The sequence below is a fragment of the Ceratotherium simum genome, chromosome 26 (genome assembly GCF_057802395.1).
Source record: "Ceratotherium simum simum isolate JZ-2026a chromosome 26, ASM5780239v1, whole genome shotgun sequence".
NCBI classification, from domain to species: domain Eukaryota; kingdom Metazoa; phylum Chordata; class Mammalia; order Perissodactyla; family Rhinocerotidae; genus Ceratotherium; species Ceratotherium simum.
Window position 1 is genome coordinate 16735048 of NC_141925.1, and position 21104 is coordinate 16756151.

Here is a 21104-nt window from a genome sequence, read left to right on the forward strand (position 1 = left end):
CCTGGGTACTCACCTATTTTTTCCTTTAAAAAAATTGCTTTTCTGCTTAACTTAGTTAGAATTGAGTTTTGTTGCTTGAAAGAATAAATTTGACTGATAAACCTGCTTACAAGCATATCCATAATACCTTTAGAATGAGCAAATCATCAACCAGAGTCACAGCCATACCTTCCATCGTCTTGGACGGAGCGCCAGTTGTTTGTTTCTTTTGCAGCCCAATGATATCAGCTAGGATATTAGATGATGGAGGAGGCAAGCAGAATTTCTGAAAATATGTAACAGGTTTTTACAAAAATGCTTGAAAGCATTTAAAATACTGTCAAAGACCTGGACTTTTATTGTCAGCTCAGTGCTATGAAAGGTCTGGACCTTAACTGTCTGCACTGTAAAATGAGGACTGTTCCCTTAATGTGTAAAAGTGAATAAGTAAGTGAAACACCACACTTGTCCCACTCCAGAAATTTTATTTTCTCCTCTGATTACACATTGTTAAAAAAAAATACCAAAAACCAACATGACAGAAATGTGTAACTTACAAAACAAAAGACTCTTATATTTTCCAAAGCACTTTTATATCTACTACTTCAGTGGACAACATGCCAGGTAGTTACGACAGATGACACAGCAAAGAGGCTGAGAGCTCCAGCCTCAGGCTCACCTGGGCTTGAATTTTAGCTCCACACCTACCAGCTGTAACTTGGGCAAGTTACTCAGTTGCCTTATATATAAATGGGAATAAAAAATGTATCTACCTCTTACAGGACACTTGTGAGAATTAAAGATGATGCAAGCAGCATGACCAATGTAGGTCCTAGCACATAGCTAGTGTTCAATAAATGAAAGCAAAAAAGGAAAATGGAGACCCAGGGATATTAAATTAGGGCTCAGCAACTCAAATGCCCTCGGGGGAAATGGATGAAACAGTCCAATAAAGAATGGAGGATGCTACGGGAAAATGGAGAGCACACGCCTCTTCTAAAGGCCACAGCTGCTATTCAGATCCAGCTACTATACTAAGGGCGCTCAATCTTGTGATGTTATCAAGAGAGACCGAAAAATATTGATTTTATGTAAATATTACAATTTTTGAAAACACCATAGCCAAAATAAAATATCAACCTGTGAACTACAGACTGCAATCTGGGAACAAGGGTTTCACCTAGATTACCAAAGAAAATCAGAGACAAATCTAACCGCAACACGAGGTCTCTGAATCTTAGCCATTTTGCTTTCTACAACCCCTACTGCTTATTCAATCAGGTTGCCAAGGAGCACGGTTTGAGACATGTGCACCAGTCTCTGCATGGGAGGACCTGACTCAGGCCCTAATACAAAGTTTTCTTAACTTACGTGTCTTAATGCCTTTCAGAGAAATCCAAACTCCAAAAAGAAACTGTAAAAGTGTGGCTGACCCATTCCCTGCAATACAAACACCAACACGTTTGTTGTTCAGTTGGTTTTGGTGAAAAAGCTGGTACCAAATGTTGAAAAATCAAACCAACACAGCTAAAAGTGATACTGTCAAGTCAGTTATATGGAAGGGAAGTGTGGGGAAAAAAAGCAGTGAGCAACAGCTAATGGAGTTTATCCTCACTCACTGACTGACTAGAAATGGAGAACAGCTATTTTACTGCATAGAACTCAAACAATCTCTTAAGATAATTATTTACTGCATTCAAATCAAATAGAATACCAAGTGAAATGAAATGCACTCATATCCAAAATCCTATTAAGATTTGTTTTAAATTGGAACTAAGCTCTCTTCACAAAGGCATATCCTCAAGATCCCAACTTGTTCTGCAATCCTTTCTAAAGCTGGTAATCATACAACTGGCTTCAAAAAAGCCAGTTTAGGGGGCCAGCCCCATGGCGTAGCGGTTAAGTATGGTGCGCTCCACTTTGGCAGCCGGGTTTCATGGGTTCAGATCTCGGGCGAGGACCTACACCACTTGTCAGTCATGCTGTGGTGGCGACCCACAAACACAGTAGAGGAAGACTGGCAACAGATGTTAGCTCAGGGCAAATCTTCCTCAGCAAAAAAAAAAAAAAAAAAAAAGCCAGTTCTGGATAAATTGACAGACTAACAGCAGTATTTCTGTTAATGCAGTAGAGGAATTTTGGGATATCTACCCAACCTTCCCTGGACAGATGTGTGCATTTGAAAAGCTCTCTAATGGTACATATACAAATGCAATTTACATTAGATATTTAACAATGGCACTGAGGATATCAGAATAGTAAAATTCTCTTTGCTATTTATTTATAAAAGAAACAAAAAAGATTGACTGGGATTCTAAACACATGATCATGTTATTTCAACTGGGTCCCCACTGGGGGTTACAAATTCCCTATAGTAGACAGACAGATACTGGAAATAAGGGAAGCAGGCCAGATGGGGCATTGAAGTGTACATACCCCATCTAAAGCGGGAGACCACTATTTAGCTTTGAAAAATTGTTGCCATGTGGGAATACAGGGACAGGTGCCAGATTTTTGAGCTTTTTGAAGAAGTCAAAAGTCCAGATTTTTATAAGAGAATTCCCGAATTAAATTGTTGGCAACTATCATAAGAAAAAATTTAGAACATTCTGTATGGCAAACAAATGACGTCAGTTAAGGTAGATATGGACCTCCAGACACCAGTTTGAAACCTAAGGCCTATTACCTACCATTTAAGTTCACTTCATATCTGGGTTTAGGGACACTGGATTTTCCCAGAACTGCATACTTCAGCAATTCACACAGCTGGTCATGGGTTACTTTACAGTGTTCAGCCAATAAAATGGTAGATAAGTGGGCTTTCTGCAAACATAAATCAGGGCATGACAAATTATCATTAACAAGAATAGCAACAAAGCAAGGCAAATTATGACAATATTCCAGTTTCTGATTATTTTAGCACATAACCTCCAAACATGAGGGTTCTAAGCTAAGGTGTCAGACTTTATCCTGGGGCAACAGGGAGTTCCCTGAAGCTCCTTCCTCCTTAAAATAGCTTTGCACTTATAACTGGTTATTAAAATAACTCATGCTTGTTAAAAGAGTCAGATAATAGAGAAAGGCAAAACAGATAAAAGATAGACAACAGATAAACGAAAACAAAAGTCACCTGTACTTGTACAACTCGGAGATAATTACCACTGTCATTTTGGTCTGGGAGGCAGCAGAGTATAGGGGTTAGGAGCTCAAGCCCTAGAGTCACACTACCTGAGTTCAAATACCAAGCTCTACCATCTGGGACAAGTGCCTGAACCTAAGACTCAGTTTCTTCCTCTACAGAGTAATTGTAATTCTACCTCATGAGGTTATTGGGAAGACCAGTGAGGTAGTGCTACTTTTCCCCTGTGACTTTCTTAAGCTAATGTTGACACTTATTATTAGCTATATACAGTTCTGAGCACTTTACATCTATTAAACCATTTAATTCTTACAAATCTTTGTAAGTGAGTACTACTATTATCCCATTTTACAAATAAACAAACGGAGGAACTAATAAGTGATAGAACCAAGATTGGAGTATAGGCTCCAAAGCCAAAACTCTCTTCATCTCTATACTATACCACCCCCAAGGGATTACAGTATACATTCTGTTTTGTAACAAACTCCCCCCACCAAAAAAAAATCTGTATTTTTTGATATCAGTTAAATATAAGAAACGTCAATTTTAATAACACTCCAGTGTCTGAATTTACCTAAAAACTTATTATTTACTTGAAAAAAATTCCTTGTTGATGACACTGCTCTTTTGTTTTTTTTTTAAAGTATAAACAATATTATGAGGAGCATTGTTGTGTAGACATCCTTGTACACCTGTCTATTTTCTCAGGATAAATTCCTGGTCAAAATAAACATGTATATTTTACATTCTTACAAATATTGCTAACTCTTGAAAGAATGTACCAATTTATCTTTACCAACCAGAAATGTATAAAATTGATAATGTGGGACTGAGTGAGGTGGGGGTCTATATGGTGGCGAGTAATCATGGTTGCTGAGCATGTGAAGTCAGAGCCCGAGTAGGGTGAGGAGGGCATCCTACAGGGGAGACAGCCCAGGACTAGGGGTAGGAACCCAGGACATACATCCAGGAGGGTGGCCCGGTGTGGGTTGTCAAAGCCTGAGCGATACCAGGAGGACATCCATGCTGTGGGAAGTAGAGAGCAGTGAAGCCTCACCTCAGATGTCAGAAACTGTTTAGGGTAAAAGAGGGCATTGATGCTGAGGGACAATAGTAGCCTTTCACAGAATTCAGAGCCTGAACAGGGTCAGGGTGTCCTTATGAGATGGATATGGGCATTCACACACGAGGGTGACCTAGTACAAGGTCAGGGTGACAGAGTTCAAGCAGGATGGGGATGTGGGTCAGTGGCAGCAATGGGGGACTAATCATATATATTGAAGATAATGGGAGTCAGGTTTCTCAATGTTAGAGAAAGAAGTTATAAATACGAAAAGGGAGAAAACTGGAATGAACCCTGTGGAATTGGACTAGAAGTGGAGATACTGGTATCAATTCATGGCTTTTCAACATGTATGGATATAGAGAAATATTGAAATGTAAAGATGTGTGTGTGTGTTTGGGAATATGTGTATATCCACATACACACATATTTCCTAGCTCTCTCGGGAATACTGACATGCCAATAGCAATCAGCACGGCTAGCACCCAAATCTTGAGTTTCTAAATGTCATTCTCCACTAAAAAGAACCAAATATCCTAGGAAAAATGCCTGACCAGGGCTGGGAAAGGGAACCCACAGAAGAGTCTGAAATAACATGTTTTTGTGTCAGAAAGTAAGGAAAGGATCAAAGAAAGATGGGGGTCATGTCCAAAGGACACAGAAGCTAGCTTCATGGCCAAATCTGGGATATTTTCAGCACCAATATAAATATAGTAATGGATTATAGCTCACTGAATAAATAGGTATCCATGAGTTTATATTGATCTTTAAAAAAATGAATGGTAAGTTTACTAAAGAAGCATCTCCCTACAAAATTACAGGGGAAAACAGTAACTTTAGAGAAGTTTAGCACACACTATCCTAATCAAGTAATCAAGGCTAACGTCACCAGTAATAGAACAAATCAAAATTGCGTACAATCTGATAAAATACACGAGAACAGAATATGACTTCTGTGATACTCCTGCTAAAGACGTGTAACCCGAATCTAATCAATGAGGAAACAGAGAAACCTAACTAGAGGGACATTCGAGAAAAATAACTTGCCCAGGATCCCTCAAAAGTAGTAAGATCATGAATGTCAAGGAAAAGACTGAGGAATTGTCTGGACTGATGGACACACGACAACTAAATGTAACACACCTTCTAGCCTGGATCTTATCGCTTAAAAAGGACATTACTGGGACAACTGGAGAAACTTGAATGAGGTCTGAGGACTAGACGTTAGCAATACATCCACGTTATTTCCTGATTTTGATGGTTGCATTGTGGTTACGTAGGATTGTTTGTAGGAAATACACACTAAAATATTGGGGTGGGGGGTGATAGAGCATTGCGTTAGCAACTACTTTCATATGTTGGCTGGTGAGAGTTTTGGGTACTGTTCTCCCAACATTTCTGTAAGTTTGAGATTATTTCAAAATAAAAAAGGGATGAGATTGTCAATTTCCTTACACTTCTTATCACATTAACCTTTAAAAAATTGCTTTGCCAATCTGACAGGCAAAAAAAGAAGGAATCCCACTTCAATAACAAATGTTTTCATAGCACTAATTCCCTTCCAACATACTGCACAACACTTATCACATCTTTTGTTGATCTCTCTCTCTCCACTAGAACGTAAGGAGTGGTCTTTTATTCCCTGATGGACCCCAAGGGCTTAGGGCAGTGCCCAGCAGAGGGCAGACAACAGAAATCTGATGACTGAAGGGACAAATGACCTATATTTAGCTCTCGATAAATGGTAGGGAGGATCAGCAGCCTTATGATTCCCCTATTGGAACGTAAATTGCAGGAGGACAGGGAATTTTCTGTTTTCTTGCACCAGGAGATCCCCAGAACCTAGAACAATTCCTGGCACACGAAACACCTCAATAAATGTTTGTTGAATGAACATCCTCCTGTGCGCCAGGCACCGCACGGTTTTAACCCGCCAGCATCTCGCCGGAGGTGGGTGGTGTTACCTCATCACACGCATTTTACAGTCGGGGAAGCAGGTTCCGAGAGGCCAGCGGTGGGGGCGCCTGCCCAGCGTCCAGGGCGGACCGGGCCCTGCCGGCGGCTGGGGCGAGGCTCTGGGAGCCCCAACCCGCCTCGGGCCGCCCACCCCGGCGCTGCTCACCTTGGCCCCGGGCCGCCTCTCCTCAAGTTCCCAGCGGGCTCTCATCGCCTCGGCCGCCCCGACCAGCTTGTTGGGGGCCCGCCTCCTCTTCCTGCCCTTCTTGGGGAGCCCCCCGGTCCTCGCCCTCTCCGGCTCCATGAGGCTGTGCAGAAAGATCGGCTGGAGCTGAGGAAACCCCGACGCCCAGCTTCCCGGCCCGCGCGTCCTGAGTGGAGAGCGGCAGGGGCGTCGACAGCTACCACCTTCCTCAGATCCTCTCCTCAATTCCCTTTACACAGCGCTCCCCGCCCGCCCCGAAAAGCCAGGGCGCCGACCGCCTGCCCCAAACCAAACGGTTTTACCGTCCGCGCCGGAGGCCGGATTCCAAACGGTTCCCCAACGGCGCAAACGCGCCTCTGCCCCTCGGACAAGAGGGAAGGGGGCGCTGCCAAGCGGCTCCCCTCGACCAGAACCAGTCCCCACGTCCTGAAGCCCCGAGCCCCCTCAGCCGCGTGGGGTGTTAGAACGGACCGGAAGTGGATTCGGCGGACTTCCGGCGGTTGGGCTGTGAAGCAAAAGGCATGTCGGGAAAGGCGGCCGAGAGGCTGGGGTGGTACGCGAGGGAGTTCCGGGCGGAGGTCGCTCCGGGTCCGGTGCTGGCGTCCGCGCAGGCTGGGCAGGGGCAGCCGCGGGCTCTCCCACCTGCGCTGTGTGGCCCAGGCTGAAAGGCCTCAGCCTGCAGCCTCAGGCCGCCCTGTTCGCGTGGTTGGAAGGACCAGGGTCCTTGACTGTGTGGCCTAGAGCCGGTGTCGGCCCACTCTGGGCCTCGGGGAAACGATTGGACGTGACAGCGTTCGGAGGTCTCGGGAAGCCCCCACCGCACCCATGAAGCTGTTCATCCCACTACGTCCTAGGGATCCATTTAATGCACAGTGTGAATGGTTGTGGCCTTCTCCCTGCTTCCTGGACACGCTGTGCACATTTGTGATTTCTAGAATTGGTGTAATAAAGAATGCATTTGGTATGTGAGTTCACATACCAAATATGTGTTTTTTGGCAAATTACCAAATTCGTTTTCTCATTCATTACATACAGGTAGCAAAAGTGACCACCTTGTACAGTGGTTGAGGATTAAATGAGGTCACCATCTTAGTTCAGTGCCTGGATGTAGTAAGCAATCAATAGAGGTTAACTCTCATTCTCAACACCCCATCACACCTCATAAACAAAAAAACTAGAACAGGAGGCGTCTGCCTGGTTAAACTCTACTTACTCATCAAAGTAGTTTGTCTCGCTGTCTCAGTAAGCTCTTCCTTCTCTGTGGACTCAGTGTCATTGGATATCCTTTATCATATATTACCTTATAGTAGCTTAGCGTGGATGTCTAGTTTTTTTCCTCAGATATTTTAAGCTCCTAGAAGACTGGACCTGCCCTGTCTCCTCAGAACTGTGCTGTACACATAGCAAGGGCTTGAAAAATGCAAAGGGAAGAGTAACTTAAGCTTTTCAATGCATCTTTACTTCTATGATCACTTCTGTGCTATCACTGAAAACTAAGGGGGAGGGAGTCGAAAGACTTAGTCTAAGCTTGCAATATGTGCTTTGAGGCCCATGCAGGTAAAATGACTACTAAAATCAAAAGACAGGGTGGCAGTTAGTACAAAAATCAAGGTCTTTTGCCCTCAAAGTCTAGTTCAGTCTCCTCTCAATCACAATACATTAATACATTAATAATGAGGGTTATATCATTAGTTTTTTAGCCTATTTAAACAGGAGTGTGAATGAGTTTGTTGAACATATTGGGTTCTTTTACGCTTTTAGGCAGCTTGGATTAATTAGGAGAAAGTCAATTGCACCAGCAAATGGAAATCTAGGAAGAAGCAAATCCGATAAGCAGTGTGCTTAGTTTCTTTACATTTTGTAGCTTGGCACTTTTAACACTGGTAAAGCCTAAGGACACCCAGATCTTTTGCAAAGCAGTTGTTTGACTACTTAATTGTCATGGATTTTGAGTCGATATGCTGGAACGATGGGAAACGCCACCAGTGCCAGAAAATAAGTAAGTCTGGACTGCCAATGGCCAAGACTAGCGCTAGATCAGTAACTTGAAGGTTTCTAGACAGAAATCAGTCAACAGTTAGTTTAAGAAAACAAAATAGTCTATGAATTGGTAGTTCTATAAAACCTGATTTGACACAAAAAAAGAAGAAAAACCTGAATACCTATATGTGTCATCATACAAAATAATCGTTTTAGGATTACATACAAAATCTCAATTGCATAGAAGTGAAAAAAAAACACCTCTGCAAAAACGAGTACATTTCAACTTCCTTATGGTCTTCATATTTAATTGTGGAAATATATTCAAGACTTTTAAGTAGATATACTTATAACTTAATATTTTGAGTTATTCTTTGGCATAACTTTATTATAATCGTTACATCACACTGCTTTGGTCATTTTAATATGCCTTTACTGAAACAGGGATTGTTTAATAATGCTAGATGATGGTAATCTAGGTTTAATTTAGAGTGATTACAGCATTGATTTCACAATTCTATATTCAAGTGTCAATTGATTCTTTCATGTAGTTGAATGTCCAGCAGTATTGCTGAACACGTCAACTGGAGAGATTGAATCTGAGTTCCAAGCTTATGTTCAGCCTCAGGAACATCCAGTTTTTTCTGAATTTTGCATGGAACTGACAGCCATAAAGTAGGTATGCCCTTCTCTTTTCACCACCTCTCTTCTCACCTGCCCCCAACCAAAAAACAAGGAAGTATGATGGAAATACTAAAATTCATAAATCAGTTTCAAAAATAAAGTAAAAGCTATATACATACCAGTTGGAATTTGATTTATTCAGTGTTAAGAGAAATAATGTCCCCTCCAGAAGGCCATTGGAATCTCTAAAAATAAGGAATAATAGTGTTGTAAAAATAAATATCAAATTTATTTTGAGTAAATTAAATGACATCAAATTTCTATCAGTCTGGATTTATTATATTTGTGTGATTTTAGATTGCTCAACCTAATTTTTATCTTGCAGAGTTCTGATCATTATATTATCTCTTTCTCATGTGTTTTCACATCTTTTCACTAGGTAAACTCTTTGTCAGAACCTCTTCTTCTTTGTTATATCCCCCCACAGTGCCTAATGATGTGCTCAATAATTATAGAATTGAATTGTTGAATTCATATTTTGTGACTGTTTAGCCTCAAGCTGATGAAGGAGTCCCTCTGAAGATTTGCTTATCTCACTTCTGTAAATGGATTCAGAAGACTCAGCAACAGAATAAAATTATTTTTGCTACTGGGGTTGTAGATCTTCCTAGTTCTGAAGTAAAATTATGTGCAGTTGTTACTTGGTCAGGTAAAAAAATAAGTTATATCTATCAATTATCAATGCATTACCATTATATAATTCTATATCTCTAGTAAGGATTATACTTAACCTCCTGGGCCAGGAAAAGAAATCCAAGTGCCTAGCAGATGTTAAACAAGAATAGTAAATTTAGTCATATTTTTTAAATTATCATTCTGGGATACCTTAAAATTTTAAGCCTTAACTTGAAGAATCTTTCTGGATTGTTCCTCTCTGTTCTTCTGAATCCAGGTAACAATGATTTAGTGACAGGTCTTCTCATGCTATTTTCTACAACCTTGAATAAAAAGAGTTCTCATTCAACTCACATCCTTTGCTTTTATACTTTCATACTTACTAATGTAGACATCAAGGAAAAAAAATGGGCCATTTAGGGTCTTTCGTATGCCAATGATATAGCATTGTCATTAATATCATTGATAGCAATGCTGTGCCATTGATAGTGATAAATAACTGGCAAGCAATAGGGTATATTGGAGCATATGAGGAAGCCATTTGGTGTAAAACTAATTCAGCCTGACCTTTTTTTTCCCAAAAGGGGTGTGGCCCTTGAATATGCATTGTATATCTGCTTTAAGCATTTACCATGTCCCAAAGACAAGAACAAATGCCCTTAAGATAAGGACGCAACTTCCCCCACATTGGCATTTCCTTAAGGATAAGCATTTCTCCCTAGGGTAGGACTTAATTGCTGCACTCATCCTGTGACCACTCAACTTGAGACAGCAGACCCACTGTGTCCATCAATCACTGTGCTGACAGGGCAATCTCATGACTATTGTAAAAGGGACATTGCAATCATGTGATACATGCTCTTTGACAGTGTATAACCACTCTGTACACTCCCACTTCTTTGGCGTGCTCCATTCCTTTATGAAAGGGCTCTCCCGGGATACATGGTCCTGAAGTTTGGCTCATAATAAATTCACCCCAATTTTGATTTATAGATTGGTTATGGATTTTTTGCATCGACAATAGCATAGCACTGATAGGCATATTTGGTTTCAGGTTGCTATAAGATGATTGGTTTCTCAATTACATTAATATTTTCCTAGAATGTGGAAAGCATATAACCTTCTTCATATAGCCTTTGTAATTTAACACCTTACTCTTCTTTCTGAAATATTCAGTGTGTTTTATAGGGTCTTTAAGAAACTTTGAAAGTCAGTTACCAACCTAATTTTTTTCTTTCCTTCTTCCTTCCTTCCTTTCCCCCTTCCTTCCTTCCATCCTTCCTTCCTTCCTTCCCTTCCTGAGGAAGATTCTCCCTGAGCTAACATCTGTGCCAGTCTTCCTTTATTTTTTAGTATGTGAGCTGCCAGGACAGCATGGCCACTAATAGAGTGGTGTAGTCCATGCCTGGTAACTGAACCTGGGCTGCTGAAGCAGAGCACACTGAACTTAAAAACATTACAGAGCAATGTAGGTCCATGCCTGGGCACCAAAGCAGAGTGTGCTGAACTTAACCACTAGGCTCCTGGGGCTAGCCCAACCTAATTTCTTTCTTTTCTTTTTCAGTGAGGAAGATTGGCCCTGAGCTAACATCTGTTGCCAATCTTCCTCTTTTTCCTTCGGGAATATTGTCCCTGAGCTAATGTCCATGCCAATCCTCCTCTATTTTGTATGTGGGTCGCTGCCACAGCATGGCTTGATGAGTGGTAAAGGTCCACACCCGGGATCCAAATCCGTGAAGCTCAGGCCACCAAAGTGGAGCACATGAATTCAACCACTACACCACCGGGCTGGCCCCCAACCTAATTTCTTAATAGAAAGTTATATAAAGTGAATAATTGTTAGATATTACCAGAGCCATTAAATCTATTTTATTTTATATGATTTATTATATTACTATATATATAGTATATAGTATAGTATAGCATTATAGTTTACTAGTACATATTATATTATTTTATATCTTACTATTCTGTTTTATATCATCTTTGAGCAATTTATTTATAAATGATGATAGCATAAGTAAAAACTGTTGGTATTGTTGACTTTATTCTATTTTAATATACTTCATGCAGACTGGGACTTGGGGGCTTTCCTGGAGTATGAGTTTAAAAGAAAACAGCTGTTAAAACCTATGTTCTTAAATTCTTGTATTGATCTCAGAGTAACTTACAAGGCAAAGGTCAAAGATGGGGGCATGTTCACTTTCCTTCTCTTGAAAAGTGATTAAACTTTATCCCACATGTGGGCATGGGTTTCTACAAATAAAATACTTTCTTTTGAAATGTTCCCATAAATACATTTCTTAAAGTATGTAAAAACAACACAACAATAATATGCACATTCCAAATCGAATAGAACGAAAAATTATGAAAAGTGGTTAATACAAAGCCTTTAAAATAGCAATTCTTTTTTTATATATGTCTTCTTTGATTTGATTTGATTTTCTATAAGAGAAAACCAAAAGGACTAAGCAATCCCCAGCAGGAAGTGGGAACAGAATTCTTGGGATGAGAACATTCTGCTTAGTATAAATTGAAAATCATTTTATTATGTCAGTTATTTTACTTTTATAAAGTCTTTCATTTGAATCTCCCTTTTTTGTGATGTCATTAATAAGGAATATACTTCAGCCTAAAAAAAGCTCCTGATTGGACTGTGTTGACTGTGTGTGTGGACCTGTGGGCAGCGGGGCCTGTCAGCTGCAGAAGACTTGTGCTTCTCAAAGACTCACATAGGGGGTTTGCCCCACCTTCCAAAGCCTGAGACAATTGGGTGCTCCCATGCCTGAGGCCAGCCCCACCCAGCTGCAATCCTCAGAGAGCTGACAAGAGACCTAAAGGCTGGAGGCTTACAGCAATTGTAAGGCCCTGAGTCTAACAACCTGCCATGCTGCGGGCCTACTCACTTAAAAGAAATACTGCAACACAAATGTGGTATTAGAACTTGCAGCCAACTGTGCTGGGGATCCCCACACCTGATAAAGAGACTGAAGGGCCCACAACAACTACAAGCAGCTGAGCATTACAACAGCTGGCCAGGAGCATAACTCAGCCTCCCTGGGCTCCTATAGGGAGAGCAAACAGGCCACAACAGAAGGACACACGTAGCCCACATAGGGGTCACCCCTGGAACATTGAGAACTGAGAGAAGGACACAACAGGCCTCCTAAGGCATCACTTATATAAGGTCACCTATCCAAGAGCAGGAGACATAGCTGACCTACATAATGCGTAGACACAAGCACAGGGAAAGAGGCAAAATGAGGAGGCAAAGGAATATATTCCAAGTAAGGGAACAGGACAAAACCCCAGAAAAGGAACTAAGTGAAACAGAAATGAGCAACCTACCCGACAGAGAGTTCAAACTAAGAGTGTGAAGGATGCTCACTGATCTGGGGAGAAGAATAGATGAACTCAGTAAGAACATCAACAAAGAAATGGAAGATATAAAAAAGAACAAATCAGAAATGAAGAATACAATACTGGAAATGAAAAATTCATTAGAGGGACTCAAAAGCAGAGTAGAGGATACAGAAGAACGGATCTGGGAGCTGGACGAAGGCTAGAAGAAATTACCTGAGGTGAACAGGTAAAAGAGAAAAGAATTAAAAAGAGTGAGGACAGTCTAAGGGACCTCTGGGACAACATCAAGTGCACTACCATCCGTGTTATAGGTGTCCTGGAAGGAGAAGAGCGAGACAAAGGGGCAGAGAATCTATTTCAAGAAATAATAGATGAAAACTTCCCTAACCTCAGGAAGGAAACAGACATCCAGGTACAGGAAGCACACAGAGCCCCAAACAAGATAAACCCAAAGAGGCCCACACCAAGACACATCATCATCAAAATGTCCAGAATTAAAGATAAAGAGAGAATCCTAAAAGCCGCAAGAGAAAGTGAAGTTACATACAAAGGAAACCCCATAAGGCTATCAGCTGACTTCTCAGCAGAAACCTTACAGGCTAGAAGAGAGTGACACGATATATTTAAAGTGCTAAAAGGAAAAAATTTATAGCCAAGAATACTCTACCCAGCAAAGTTATCATTCAAAATGGAAGGAGAGATCAAAAATTTCCCAGACAAGCAAAAATTAAAGGATTTTGTCACCAAGAAACCAGTGCTACAAGAAATGTTAAAGGGACTGATGTAAGGGGAAAAGAGAAGACCACAAATAGGAAAAATTATCTATTTCCATGATAAGAGGGTAATGGATACAAATGCACAAAAAAGAGGTTAGATATGATATCAAAAACATAAAAGGAGGGAGGAGGGGAGTTAAAGAGTAGAGCTTTCAGACAGAGGTCAAACTAAAGAGACCATCAATTCTGTATAGAAGAAGAAAGGAACAGAGAAGGACTACTAAAACACTGAGGAAACAAAAGTTAAAAAATGGCAGTCAGTACATACTTATCAATAGCTACTTTAAACGTCAATGGACTAAATGTTCCAATTAAAAGGCATAGGGTGGCTGATTGGATAAAAAAAACAAGACCCATATATATGCTGCATATAAGAGACACACTTCAGACCTAAAGACACTCACAAACTGAAAGTGAAGGGATGGAAAAAGATACTCCATGCAAATGGCAATGAAAAGAAAGCTGGGGTAGCAGTACTCATATCAGACAAAATAGACTTTAAAACGAAAACTGTAAAAAGAGACAAAGAAGGGCATTACATAATGATCAAGGGAACAATCCAACAAGAGGATATAACACTTGTAAATATCTACGCACCCAATATAGGTGCACCTAAATATATAAAGCAATTATTAACAGACATAAAAACAGAAATAGACAGTAACACAATAATAGTAGGGGACTTTAACACTCCACTTACACCAACGGATAGATCATCCAAACAGAAGATCAATAAGGAAACATTGGCCTTAAATGACACACTAGAACAGATGGACCTAGTAGATATATACAGAGCATTCCATCCAAAAACCAAAGAATACACGTTCTTTTCAAATGCACATGGAACATTCTCCAGGATTGATCACATATTAGGCCACAAAACAAGTCTCCATAAATTTAAGAAGATTGAAATAATACCAAGCATCTTTTCTGACCACAATGGTATGAAACTAGAAATCAACTATAGGAAGAAAATCAGAAAAGCCACAAATACGTGGAGATTAAACAAAATGCTACTGAACAACGACTGGGTCAATGAAGAAATCAAAGAAGAAATCAAAAAATACCTGGAGACAAATGAAAATGAAAATACGACATGCCAGAATTTATGGGATACAGCAACAGCGGTTCTAAGAGGGAAGTTTATAGCAATACAGGCCTATCTCAACAAACAAGAAAAATCTCAAATAAACAATCTAACAATGCACCTAAAGTAACTGAAATAAGAAGAACAAACAAAGCCCAAAATCAGTAGAAGAAGGCAACTAATAAAAATCAGAGCAGAAATAATGAAATAGAGACCAAAAGAACAATAAAAAAAAATTAATAAAACCAAGAGCTGGTTCTTTGAAAAGATAAACAAAATTGACAAACCTTTAGCTAGACTCACCAAGAAAAAAAGAGAAAAGGCACAAGTAAGTAAAATCAGAAATGAAAGAGGAGAAATTACAACAGACACCTCAGAAATATAAAAGATTATAAGAGAATACTATGAAAAGCTATATGCCAACCAATTCGATAATCTGGAAGAAATGCATAAATTCTTAGACTCATACAACCTTCCAAAACTGGATCAAGAAGAAGTAGAGAATTTGAATAGACCAATCACCAGTAAGGAGATCGAAACAGTAATCAAAAACCTCCCCAACATTGAGGGTATAATGCAAAGTGAAATAAGACAGAGGGAGAAGGTCAAATAGCACATGATTTCCTTCATTAAGTAGTAGATAATAACAACAATAAACAAACACATAGAGACAGAGATTGGATTGGTGGTTACCAGGGGGGAAGGGGGAGGGAGGAGGGTGAAAGGGATAATTCGGTACACGTGTGTGGTGATGGGTTGTAATTAGTATTTTGGTGGTGAATATGATGTAATCTATGCAGAAATAGAAGTATAATGATGTACACCTGAAATTTTTACAATGTTATAAACCAATGTTATTGCAATAAACAAAAAATTTAAAAAAAAACAACCTCCCCAAAAATAAAAGTTCAGGACCGGACGGTTTCCCTGGTGAATTCTACCAAACATTCAAAGAAGAATTAATACCTATCCTTCTCAAAATCTTCCAGAAAATTGAGGAGCAGGGGAAGCTCCCTAACTCATTCTACAAAGCTGACATTACCCTGATACCAAAACCAGACAAGGACAACAGAAAAAAAAAGAAAATTACAGGCCAATATCACTGATGAACATCAATGCAAAAATCCTCAACAAAATATTAGCAAATCGCATACAACAATATGTTAAAAAGATTATACACCATGATCAAGTGGGATTTATTCCAGGTATGCAGGGATGGTTCAACATTCGCGAATCAATCAACGTGATACACCACATTAATAAAATGAAGAATAAAAATCACATGATCATCTCAATAGATGCAGAGAAAGCATTTGACAAGATACAGCATCCATTTATGATAAAAACTCTGAATAAAATGGGGATAGAAGGAAAGTACCTCAACATAATAAGGCCCATATATGAGAAACCCACAGCTAATATCATCTTCAATGGTGAAAAACTGATAGCTATCCCTCTAAGAACAGGAACCAGACAAGGATGCCCACTCTCACCACTCCTATTTAACATAGTACTGGAAGTCCTAGCCAGAGCAATCAGGAAAGAGAAAGAAATAAAAGGGATCCAAATTGGAAAGGAAGAAGTGAAACTGTCACTATTTGCAGATGACATGATTTTATATATAGAAAACCCTAAAGAATCCACCAGAAAACTTTTAGAAGTAATAAACGAATATGGTAAAGTTGCAGGATACAAAATCAACATACAAAAATCAGTTGCATTTCTATACGCTAACAACGAAGTAGCAGAAAGAGAAATTAAGAATACCATCCCATTTACAATTGCAACAAAAAGAATAAAATACCTAGGAATAAACTCAACCAAAGAGGTGAAAGAGCTGTACACGGAAAACTATAAAACATTGCTGAAAGAAATTGAAGAAGACACAAAGAAATGGAAAGATATTCCGTGCTCTTGGATTGGAAGAATTAACATAGTTAAGATGTCCATACTTCCTAAAGCAATCTATAGATTCAATGCAATCCCTATCAAAGTTCCAACAACATTTTTCACAGAAATAGAGCAAAGAATCCTAAAATTTATATGGAACAACAAAAGACCCCAAATAGCTAAAGGAATCCTGAGAAAAAAGAACAAAACTGGAGGTATCACACTCCCTGATTTCAAAACATACTACAAAGCTGTAGTAACCAAAACAGCATGGTACTGGCACAAAAACAGACACACAGATCAACGGAATAGAATCGAAAGCCCAGAAATAAACCCACACATCTATGGACAGCTAATCTTTGACAAAGGAGCCAAGAACATACAATGGGGAAAAGAAAGTCTCTTCAACAAATGGCGTTGGGAAAACTGGATAGCCATATGCAAAAAAATGAAAGTAGACCCTTACCTTACACCATACACAAAAATTAACTCCAAATGGATTAAAGACTTGTATGTAAGACCTGAAACTGTGAAACTTCTAGAAGAAAACATAGGCAGTACGCTCTTTGACATCGGTCTTAGCAACATATTTTCAAGCACCATGTCTGACCGGGCAAGAGAAACAATAGAAAAAATAAACAAATGGGACTACATCAAACTAAAAAGCTTCTGCACAGCAAAGGAAACCATCAACAAAACAAAAAGACAACCTAACAATTGGAAGAAGATATTTGCAAACCATATATCTGATAAGGGCTTAATCTCCAAAATATATAAAGAACTCATGCATCTCAACAACAAAAAAACTAACAACCCAATTAAAAAATGGGCAAAAGACCTCAACAGACATTTCTCCGAAGAAGATATACAGATGGCCAACAGACACATGAAAAGATGTTCAAAATCATTAACTATCAGAGAAATGTAAATCAAAACTACAATGAGATATCACCTCATGCCTATCAGAATGGCTATAATTAACAAGACAGGAAACAACATATGTTGGAGAGGATGTGGAGAGAAGGGAACTCTCATATACTGCTGGTGGGAGTGCAAACTGGTGCAGCCACTATGGAAAACAGTATGGCGATTTCTCAAAAAATCAAGGATAGGTCTACCATATGATCCAGCTATTCCACTGCTGGGTATTTATCCAAAGAACTTGAAAACACCAATGGTAAAGATACATGGACCCCTGTGTTCATTGCAGCATTATTCACAATAGCCAAGACTTGGAAGCAACCTAAGTGCCCATCAAGGGACGAATGGATAAAGAAGATGTGGTATATATACACAGTGGAATACTACTCAGCCATAAGAAATGATGAAATCCAGCCATTTGTGACAACATGGATGGACATTGAGGGTATTATGCAAAGCGAAATAAGTCAGAGGGAGAAGGTCAAATACCGTATGATTTCCCTCATTACGTAGTAGATAATAACAACAATAAACAAACACATAAGAGACAGAGATTGGATTGGTGGTTACCACAGGGGAAGGGAGGAGGGAGGAGAGCGAAAGAGATAATTCGGCACATGTGTGTGGTGATGGGTTGTAATTAGTATTTGGGTGGTGAATATGATGTAATCTATGCAGAAATAGAAGTATAATGATGTACACCTGAAATTTATACAATGTTATAAACCAATGTTACTGCAATAAACAAAAAATTAAAAAAAAAAAAGCTGCTGATCTACACAATTCAAATTGTTTCTAAGACTTTCAAATTACAACTTTCATAAAGTATTGTAAAGACTGCCATCTAGTGGCTTTCCAGTTGCTAAAAAGTATTAAAAGAATTAGCTAAATCAAATGAAGATTAAACAAATAAATAATACAGTGGACTAGTGAAAAAACTAACAAGACTATTAGATTACTCAGGAAACATGGTCCCTACAGAATGTTCCTTACATTTTTGTGAACTATCTAACAAATTTTCACTTCCTCCTCTGTGAATGTGGGAGATCTTGTCTTTCTTTGGTCTGGTTGCCGCAGCTTTCCATGAGACCAATTTATCATGATGAAAATTAGTAGATGATTATAAAACTAACAGTATTTTCCAATTTCTATTTAAGTAGTGGTGTGTTTTTTTGTTTGTTTGTTTGCTATATTTCTTTACACTGGTACCACTAAATTCAGTGTTTGATATCTATTTCCTTAGGGTTGGATGATTCTCAGTACTGCCCTTCTTGCTTGGAAAATGATCAGGAATGGTTGCTTAATGAAAATTAAAAGGTCCTTGAACAAGGTTAGTGGTGTCTTGCCTCTTTATTCTGTCATCTCAAACTCCAGATTTAATCATAGGTTCATCAAATTTAGATAGCACGTGTGCAATCATTTATAAATCAATGATGACATTTTTCTTTCTTGTCATATCATATAATGTACATTAAAGAAATTATGAATGCACAGTTTCTAAAGCTCTTGGATTTGTCTGTGGAATCATAGGTTCCCACTAAGAAGAATCCCAACATTTTGGCCAGAAATTTGAATACAAATAAGTTGAAGAAACATCGGCCTGCAACAGTACCATTCAGCGTTCCAGCATATTTGATAGTGGTCGTAAAAATACAAAAAATTCTCATGAAAAAGTTAAAATGACGTCAATTGGTGTGAATTCTCCTAAAAAGGTACAGCAAGATCAGTTACAACTAAAGAGCAGTACAAAAGTGGGTCTTCACAGTGTCAAAAGGGGTTTACCTCTTTTTAATACTAAGTCCGCCACTTCTCTGGGGCAGTTGCAGTCTCCCAGCTTGAATACACCTATGCAGAAGCAAATAAAAAGCAAACATCTTGCATTTAATACCAAATCTAAGTATTCAACAATTGTTTCAACTACCATTTCATCTGTTAATTGTGTTTCTGATACGGAAATGAGTTCTGCTCTTGACTGTTTACCTATTTTGGCCGATTGGGAGGATGCAGCTTTACTGCCAGCATCTCAGCCGGAGCAAAATATAGATTTCATATCTGCCATCAGTGACTCAAACTTAGATACTTCATTTAATTCTGGAGAAAGAATAATGGTTTTAAAAGAATCTGAAGTGCTAAGTCATGAAAACTTTGGAAGCACAGAAGAAACTCCCCAAAATTCTGAGACCTCTGAGTCTATTGTGTATGAGTCCACATACTACTATTTATAATGTAAAAGAAGCCAAAGATCCGGGTTCAGATTTTTTTGACTTTAAAGTACCTGAATGCAAATCAAGTAGCTTCAGCGGTGTTAATGCCAATATGTTTCATCCTTCAGTTTTCAGGAAACATCCTCTTCTTTCATGTGGTACTAAAAGGAGTCCATCTATTCCTCTAGCTTTCCCACCAGTAAAAAAAACAGACCTTCACTATTCGTGAAGAAAAGCCTACATCATCTGCTGACTCCCCAGGGAGAAGTTCTTCCCAGAAGGTTCTCCACTCTATCTTAACTTCTACAGTTAACCTACACAGGCCTTGGAAGAGTGGGAGAATGACGAATGACACCTCCTTTATGCAAATGTGGCCAAAGATCTAAGAGACTTGTTGTTTCTAATAATGGACCAAACCACGGAAAAGTCTTCTCCTGTTGCCCTAGTGGGAAATATCAAGAAAACAGAAAATGCTGTGGTTATTCCAAATGAGGACAAACACTTCAAAAGGAAAGAGCCAATAGCATAGTTCTCTCTCATTCCCCAGAGGGACTCAGTTTTGGTTCTCCAGAAACAAGCCCTATTTGTGACAGAAATGTAAATTTTTGTACTGAAAATTCATTGAGACTCAGACCTTCAATGAGGAACTGATAAATTTTCTTTACATCTAAACTATATTTTTACTTTAATGTGACTTTCAGTGCAGTAAAGAGAAAAAAGCGTATAGGGCTACAAGTTATGAGGATTTAGCGTAGTCTGTAGATGACACTGAGGCTATTAAACACATACACACACACACTCACTGAAAACAGAGAAAAAACAAATTTCACAGGCTTCCAATTTCATTCACCAGTTATCTAACATTTGTCTTCTGTTCATGTCTGATTCCTGATTGTTCCTTGAATTCCCAAACATTATGAGTATTCTGATCATGTCTGAGACTATTTTATTTATATTTCATATATTACCATTTGCCAAATTTATTGTACTTTTTTGAAGAACCATAAATGAAATATTCTGCAAACTATATTAGATTAAATATAATAACCAACAACAGTATATGATACGCTTCTTTTACAATTAGACCTTGAAACAAATTTTAAACTATTTTTAAATTATTTGAATAGAAACGTGATTAACAAAAATCCGTAGCCTATTTTCAAGTAGATACTTGTACTTTGAGAATTAGGATAATCTTCTGACATGTTTTATTTTTCTAAAATATTTTATCACTTCTTTAGT

At 38.9% G+C, this 21104-nt stretch overlaps 2 pseudogenes; both read left to right on the top strand.

Annotated features, from left to right (window-relative positions):
• The first annotated feature begins 795 nt into the window (after positions 1 to 795).
• On the top strand, positions 796 to 12148 carry LOC101408970 (ERI1 exoribonuclease 2-like; annotated as a pseudogene).
• A 6759-nt stretch (positions 12149 to 18907) lies between these two features.
• Positions 18908 to 20513, top strand: LOC101396617 (ERI1 exoribonuclease 2 pseudogene; annotated as a pseudogene).
• Positions 20514 to 21104: the final 591 nt, after the last annotated feature.